Here is an 8,770-nt window from a genome sequence, read left to right on the forward strand (position 1 = left end):
TGAGGTGTGCCTTATTACTGAAAGAGTATAAATTCTTTCCCTTGTCGTGAGAAAGAGGATACTCTATTGCTAGTGATAATGTTAATGGAAGCAGTAATAATAATAATAACAATATATTTCCCATGTTCTCCCCAAGTGTATGATTGATCCTTTTTACATTATCCACCCTTACAATGAGCTTGCTTTTTTAAAAGAAATACAGTATACCCTAAAAACAACTCAATAGGCAAAGCTAATGAAATATATCTCCCTTTGCTTGTGCCATCCCCTGTTTTAGAGGTAAGATTTATCGTATGTCATTTTACTTTGCTTGAGCATCACAGGATCAAAATCATTGGAACTGCTGTGATATTTTGAGCTCAAATTGTAGCTGAAGATCAAGATCATACCCCCACTGTCCTTTCTTTTGAATGGCACCTCTCCTCATTAATGAAAGGGAAAGATGCTTCATAATAGATGTTAATAACGTAAGTATATTTTAGTCTTTGTGCCATTTCGAGAGGCTTGAGTGCACTGCATTTATTTATTATCAGTATTTGTTGTGTTCCCTCTTTGTAGCAATCTCTTGAAAAGACCCTGAGTATAACATGCACATTGCAGTTTAAACAAACGGATACATAAACTGCACATTGTCAATAACTTTGTTTTCCTAAAAGAGCCTTTGAAATCTAATTCATTATCGTGTTGTCCAAATTAACAGCATGCCATATTATGCAACACCATAGCACTTCAATAATGCTTATATTGTCTGTTTTCCCTATTTCTTTATTGATTCCAGCTGGAATTGCTTCAGTAACCTCCACTTATTTAAAAACAGTTCTGCAAAGCCAGTTCATTCCCTCCGGATGGGAGGAACTGCTTGGGTGTAGTATTCACTCCCCAAGTCTGAGTCACCCACACAATCAGTGAATAACAAACATGTTTCACAAAGCCAAAAAAATACATGTTACATGATAGACAAACTCTTTATCATATGCCGTATTTAGCGTCACATCTTTGGGTTGAAATCCATTGTGGGGTTGAAATGCATTGTAACTGGCATTCACTTTCATTCTGTCTGTCCATCTTCATTTTTAATAGCCACCCACTTCCCTATTCATTCTGCAGCGCTCCCACTTCTCTCCCCTCCTCCCCCGCTTGTTTCCATGTGCAGGAGGGAATCCCAACTCTCGCCTCACTGCAGTGGATGAGGTCAACATTACGTAACAGGGAGAGAGCACACCAGACAGCAAGCACTCACCTCTGTTAGCTTACAGTCAAGCAATGAGGCGAGCAGTGAGAGGCAGGCAGGCAGGGGCCACATCAAAAATTTATGAAGCTTCTGCAGCATAAATGCATTCTTCTCCAGTCCTGCAACCGCACAGTAGACAGCTTTTGGTGGGGAAAGGAGTATGTGGGAAAGCATGTCGGTACCTTTAGTGTTTCATCTTGCGTAATTCACTCCTGTGGCTAATACCCTTAAAAAAAGAGTTAGAGCACACTGTATGCTCACAGGGATACAAATAAAATAACAGACAGCTTGAAAAATCAGATTTCTGCCTGTAAGAAATATGAGCAGTGTCATTCTGAGTGTGGTGAAGTAATTGATCAGAGATCATGGAAAGAGCTAAAATTACCGCGAATGTGTCGCTAGTAAATAATGTAATGAAAAAAAAAAAACAAATACTATCAAAAGAAAAATGAAGAGACACAATAATAAAAGTCTGAATTCATGGCTAGGTGCTGGCTTCCAGTAATTAATCAATATTGCTGCCCTTATGTGGGTGGAATTGTGTGATTTAGTGATGTGGTATTTGAGGCAAAAAACATATGACAGCCTTAATGGGTGGTTTCAGTGATATGATCGAAATTAAAAGCAAAGGTTTGGGAATATGAGATGCAAACTAAACACAAAGAATGATGGGTGGAGCTCGAGGTATGAAACACCAGGAAAAAAATGGCCATATTGGCTAAATCCCTGCAGCATAGCCATGGGTTGCTTGCTTGCTGAATGAAAGTGGAAAATAACACAACTTTATTGCATATGAAAAATGAAACATGTATCGTAAAATTTTTGTTATTTCTTTTGATTGTTGTTTTTCCTATATAATTTGTCCACTGTAGCATTTTTTTTTTCAATATGCTCATGATTTCAGTTAAAATGGAAGACTTTTTGTTTGCATACATACATTCTATGACATATATGCATTTGTTTAAGGAACCTTTATTATTCTGTCGGGCTTCTCACCAAAACATCCCGTAAAATGATAGGCCTTCACATCATAATTGTGGCAAATATATGTAAAAGTTGTGTACTTTCACATTAACCATTTCAGCTAATAGAGTTAATTATGATGCAAGTTTCAATTCACACATCACTATAATCTCTCTTTGTAGCAGTGACGTGCAGTCAGTTGAGGCAGGGGAGGCCGGGCCTCACCTGTCATCATGAAAAGAAAAAAATGCAAAATGAAAAAAATAATTAATTGGATATATTTATTCACTGATTTGAACTATAAAGTTATTTTCCACGTCGCTTCACCATTTTTAGTTATTTTCTTTCAAAATCGCCAGCTAAAAATGTAAAAAATTCATATTTACCATACAAATATGAAGAAGAGACATGCAGTGACGCGGCAACCAGCTGAGCCCACTATGGATTATACTATGATTCTGCGAGCTGTGCTGACATGCTATGCACTAAGACCATAGTGCTTTCTCTGTGGATGTCATTATTACAAAAACACTTTTGATATATGAACTAAATTTCCATAGTTTAGCCGATGTGTCTAATGTTTTTCGTCAACAACTGTTACATGTTTCTCGTGTTTCTCGTAATCAGAAAACGAATGCGAAGAGACATTAAGTGAGGCACGCAGTGACGGTGCCTCATGGTAGGGGGTACCGCTAATCCCATGGATCCTTCTTACTACTCGGCTACAGAATAATAGAATTAGCAATAGCAAGCTACAGTAAACAGTAAACAAGTCAAGTGCAGCCATCCAACTATTTTTTTGCCGATCTCATCGGGCTGTATAGTCACAAATGGTGAGGGATGAATGTAAATCTCCTGGGCAGCTTCTCAACTTTTTGTCCCAGATGGATCTCATTCAAACTGTTCCTGAGGGTTAGGGTTAGTTGCTCTGGTGTTCACCGTTTCGGCTACAACAGCATCGATGGAGTACTCATTCTCGGCACCGAAAGACTCAAAACATAGTCGGAACAGGACCGATCAAGGATGACTGTCATCACTAGCAGTGATTTCCATTGAGACAGAGAGACTTTTAAAACTGAAGAAAGAAACGGAAGACTTCTACAAGCAAGTTATCGATGCTTCACATGGACTTTGTCTATAAGTAAAGGTAAGAGATAATAACGTTTTTTTTTTTTACATGCGCTTTTTTCTATGCTACAGTTTGTGACCCTCACCGCACATCACTGCTCTATAGCCATGCATTCAGTGAAGGTGTGCGACTGTGAAGTCTTTGCATTACTGCAGGCTGTGTCCACTCATCTAGTCACTTACCAAAAAGCATTTCAACCGATACCATGCATAAACAAGTTAAATGAAATGCTATGACAACAGTAAAAGAGAGAGAAAAGAAGGCTAGAGAAAGCGACTCAAAGTAAAAATTAATTACCACTGCAAAAAGCCAATGCTTTCACCATTGGACTCAACTAGATTTGCAACAGTTTTAAATGCCTGCATGACTCAACCAGCCCATTACTTATTGACTATCGCTGTAGATTGTGTACAATGTTAGAGCGTAAATTTAAGTTTCTGTAAGTATTAAAAGTAATTGTAATAACAATTGGTGATGTGGTGTGATCTGAACTTTTGATTATGCCAGGTCAATTCTTATCATTTACTGAGATATGAAACCGCATTCTGTTTGGATATTGAGAATGACCTGCTATCACCTTGGATTGTTCACTTTTTCTGTGCATTTGTTACACTTGTGTTTATCTGTGTTTCTTCACACCTCTATATACTGTATTTTGACATAAAATTTTCTCATCCCGCACCACCTCCCTGCTTTGAGATAACACAAACTCCCTCACATTCTCCAGTTGGCTCTTGTCTTTATTTCTTGTGCACACTTTCAGCCAAAGCCTTCTTGTGCTATGTTATATCTTTAGTCTCTATATCCATGTTATGAAGAGACACTGTAATTACACTCACAAAGTAGTGTATCAATGTGGGGATTGCATTAGCTCAGCACAATACCTACCTCTTGCTGATGATTTGGTGTTGATTCCATTTGTCAATTGTGGGTCTCTTGGTTGGAGCAAATAATGCACATGCTTGGGGAACTGTGGTTTGAACTCCAATTAACAGCTCAGCGACTGAGCTCAAATGAACCATGAGGTCGATATCTTGGCCAAATGTCTATCAGCGTTCGAAGTGGTGCTGGAGCCAGCAGCCCAGAGAGACCTATAAAGTTGCTTGGCATAGGGTATCGTTACTCAATGAAACATACTCTGCAACTACTACGATGCATTGATATGCCTCTTTAAATACTACTCAAATTTAATTGGCTATGAATATCCGTAGGGAGGAAGTTATCTCTACTGTAGATATCTGAGCCAAGAGTGCCTCTTACACTTTTTGTTCACACTTTTTGCATTATATTAAAGATTTTCTCTGGAGAGATGTGGCATTTAAAACCACATGGGGCAAACTAAGAAAAAGAAGCTTCAGAAGACATTACGAAACATATTTTGAAAGACTACAATGCAGACTTTGTATTTCCCTTATTCTATACTCGAAGTGAATTATCTACCCACATACAGCCAAAAGATAACTGCTCAGACTTCTAATTGAGATTGGAACTGATCCCGGTTTACAATCTGCAACCTTACTCAAATATTTTGCAATTGTTTTCTGTTTGTCTAAATTGTGAATATTCTATACTATTAATTACTTGCATATCCATTTACTCCACAAGGAGGATAAATAGCTATCTGAATGATACTGCTTGAACCTACAGCAGCTTACTCTTGGAAGCGGAGAGTTTGGGTTGTTTCACCAATATGCAGAAGTGTCTGCCAGCCTCGCTGGGTGAGCTGGCAAGACGACCGCATCTCAGCTGCCCACTTTTTTTAACAGGAACACATATTGTTGCAAACAAAAATGATAAATACAGGCAGACAGAAATCTGAGAATGACCAATATTGATAGCTTTGTAGATTGGAAAAAAAACAGTAAATTGCACAGGAATAGGAAATATAAATGTCCCCAGACAAAACATAGAGTGGAGACATCTACGTGATATTGTAGAATTGACAATTGAATTTCCCCATTGTGGGATAAATGAATCTTATCTTATCTTATCTTGGAACAGCATACCACATAGATGCTGATAATATTCGACCGGAAAATCATATTGCATTGTGCACTGCCTTTACTGCTCCCTGAGGTTGAATCAGGGAATTAACAGCAGACATTTTATGACTGACAGCTGTTGGAACAGCTCTGAAACCACTGAATGACATGTGATCAGATGTTTCTCCGATGAGACGATGGTTACAAGTTTTTCCATGGGCTGTCACGGCCTAATATGACTCAGTGCAAACAGATTCCAGAATGCAATAAAATTGCGTTGAGGTTTTTCATTGACTTACAATGAATAATAAATGACCCATTAAAAAGACTGCCCAGAACTGGGTTGATCTGGTAATTAAATATGTAGGATTAAACCAAAATGTAAATGTTCACATAAGCAGTATTCACATCCAAGTCAAGGCCTTATATAGATTATCATGGTTATAAAACCAGCATTAATATGACTGTCTTGAACTCACATAACTAGATCTGACATACACCTGCGACTTAGTGTGCTATCATGTAATAAATATGCTTGCGATATTAGATGGATGCAAATTGTGTGGGATGATTTTATTTATTTTTTTGATTCCTAGATGAATGTCATATAAGATCTGCAGAAGCACTCAAGGAAAAATATAGTGCTGCTGTGATTGATATTTTATCAAATCTTTTTATTAATACAGTATCAATAGGAATTCAATGTGTACCAACATGCAACGCCTTCTTAGATCAAAAGTTTGATTACTGAGTCCTTACATAGAGTATGGATCATGAAAATTTCAAGCTTCCATATAAGAATGTATATTTAACATCCTGCACAATGGCCAATATTTGAATATTGTTATAGAGCTGCTCTATGAAACAGTAAATTCATCATTTTCTGCAGTGCATGTCAACTATATGATACATATTTCTTACTTCAGAGCAAAATTCTGCAAAATGCGGTTTTATTTGTTCAAATGCCCACTGAGCGGGGAATGTGAAATAGCTGATGAGGTGCTGCTGGAGACTGGGTGTCCCTGAAGGTCTGAGTGATGATAATCAATGTCTCAATAGGAGGTGGGGAGAACAATAATATGCTCATTGAATGGAAGGGATTTTCTCTTTCTGTGTTTACCTTAGACTGAGACACTGTAGTGCTATCTATGCTAGGATGAAATTTGTTCTATGTTTGTACGTGTGTATCTACAAATGAGCAAGCAGAAAATCCCACTTGAATGTTGTTCAGTGTTGTGCTGATGCGTTTGGTAGCAGTTAAGTGATGTCTGCATTCGTATGATATGAAATTATAAACATTGCATGACATAGGTATAGATCAGTACAGGCATGTAATTAGAAGAAATTTCAAAATTTTCTGCATTAATCCTTTGTGGTTGACATAAATTTTAGAACAAAAAAGGAATAGAAAAATGCAGGGAAATAGAAGAGTAGGGTCATGCACGATAGGCTGCCCACAGAGGGGAGTCGGTTGCCATGGTTTCAAAGTAGTTGTGACTGGTGTTACTGGCCCCATGGGAGGCTGGCAGCTGGCTGCCTAACAGCAGCAGATGGAGAAACGCAGGTTTCCAAGAACGTGCAGGCACTATCCCTCGCCTACATGTGTCACATCATTCCCATCATCATTATCTCATGCTCACACAGGCGATGACGTGTGCCTGTGGAAGCTCAAGCACACAAACACACACAAACATATACACACACACACACACAAACACACACACACACACACACACACACACACACACACACACACACACACACACACACACACACACACACACACACACACACACACACACACACACACACACACACACACACACAAAGTCTTTATGTGGGGAGGTATGACTGGCCTGTAGCAAGCTTTTAGCCATTATGCAGTGGTGTTATCAACAACAGATTACATAAAACAAACCAGAGGTTTTCAGACTTTCGCATTAGCAAGAAACTTTTTTTCAAACGCTTAATGAAATTTGAATGGATGCAATACAAACCTGACCGTCAGAACATATATTAAAAAATCCTTGATGATTATGTGTGCCTTTTTTATTTGAAAATCATTAACTATATTTTCTAGAATTCAACTTCAAATGCCAATGTCTCTATCCAATCAGTTTTCCCATTATAAAAGAAAAACTCAATAATTTCTTTTATCAGCCAATAAAGCAGTTTTATAAAGCACAGATAAAACTCCTAGCACAGTATTTAAAAACCAAACAAACCACATCTCCCGTATTCTATGTTGCCTCTGTTGCGTTGGCTTAAATGCTTCTGCCATCTCTGTCTGGTAATGTGGACAGTCTGTAATTACTGCATGTCCATCAGCTTGTGCATGCCTGCTTGCTTTTTGCTTCATGCTTGGTGTTATTTTATGGTTAAGAAACGGAGATAAGCAGAGGAGGCAGCTGAAAACAACCAGAGGATCACTGAACCCACGACTATGAACTTTAATAACTTCACAGACCTGTTTTCTCACCCTGGGTATGATAAGTCTAAACATAGCAAGGCAGCAAGAGATATGAAACACGGTCCTTTAGAATACTCACACAAAATACTGCAATTCCTGCTGATGGATCCAAGCAGAATGGCATCAAATGATTAGCACAAATTGGCAGTTTGAGCAGGAGTAACCAAAAAAAGTAGAAGCACACAGTGGTATTGATATTTCCCCTAAAATGTAATGTGATTGTTTAGCAATATTTTTGGCTGCAGTTGCCATGGAAACAATAATTAGATTTCAGCACGATGACACTGTTTCCAAATAGAGTACAAAATTGCAATGCAGATTGATTGCTCCATTTTATTACACTGTATATCAATGGCACTAAATTTGTGAAGAGCCAGCCTACAGCAAACTGTAATTTTTAGGAGAATGATGTTGAAGATAGAGAAGGAAAGAAACAGTGAGCAGGATGGAGGAAACGGAGCATTCATCGTGTGAAACAGTTTTGACTTTGTTTTTTTTTCCTGGACAATCTCCCACAGATGAGTTAATATTTGGAAGATTATTTGACCAGAATGTTGCCTGTTAATATTAGCCAATTAATATTCATTAGATAATGATTTGACTAGACAGCGAAAAACTCCCTAGCCTTTGTCTCTTGATGAACTTGCTTAAACGGAGCCACTGTGAGAGTGGTGAAAGAGTTTTCACAAGGCATATCGAGACCCTTAAGTCACGCTCACAGTACCATCACTTCATTTTTCCATCCACCATGTCAACGGTCTACTGAATCACACATCTCCATTTTGTCCCACATGCTGTGAGAAAACTGGCGTGACAGTGGAATCATGACCATTAGAGTAATTTGTTTCCTCTACTGGGACAAAATTAGAATGAATCAGTGGTATTAATAATGAGATAGCCAGGTCCAAAAACAGTACTCCAATGACAGAGATTGAAGAGGGCAGTCATATTAACCTGGGAATCTCATCACAAGCTGCGGGCTCCTATAGCGCTCT

This window comes from Fistularia commersonii, chromosome 13 (assembly GCF_037954325.1).
Source record: "Fistularia commersonii isolate RoL2024-O1a breed Wild chromosome 13, RoL_Fcom_v1.0, whole genome shotgun sequence".
Taxonomy (NCBI): Eukaryota; Metazoa; Chordata; class Actinopteri; order Syngnathiformes; family Fistulariidae; genus Fistularia; species Fistularia commersonii.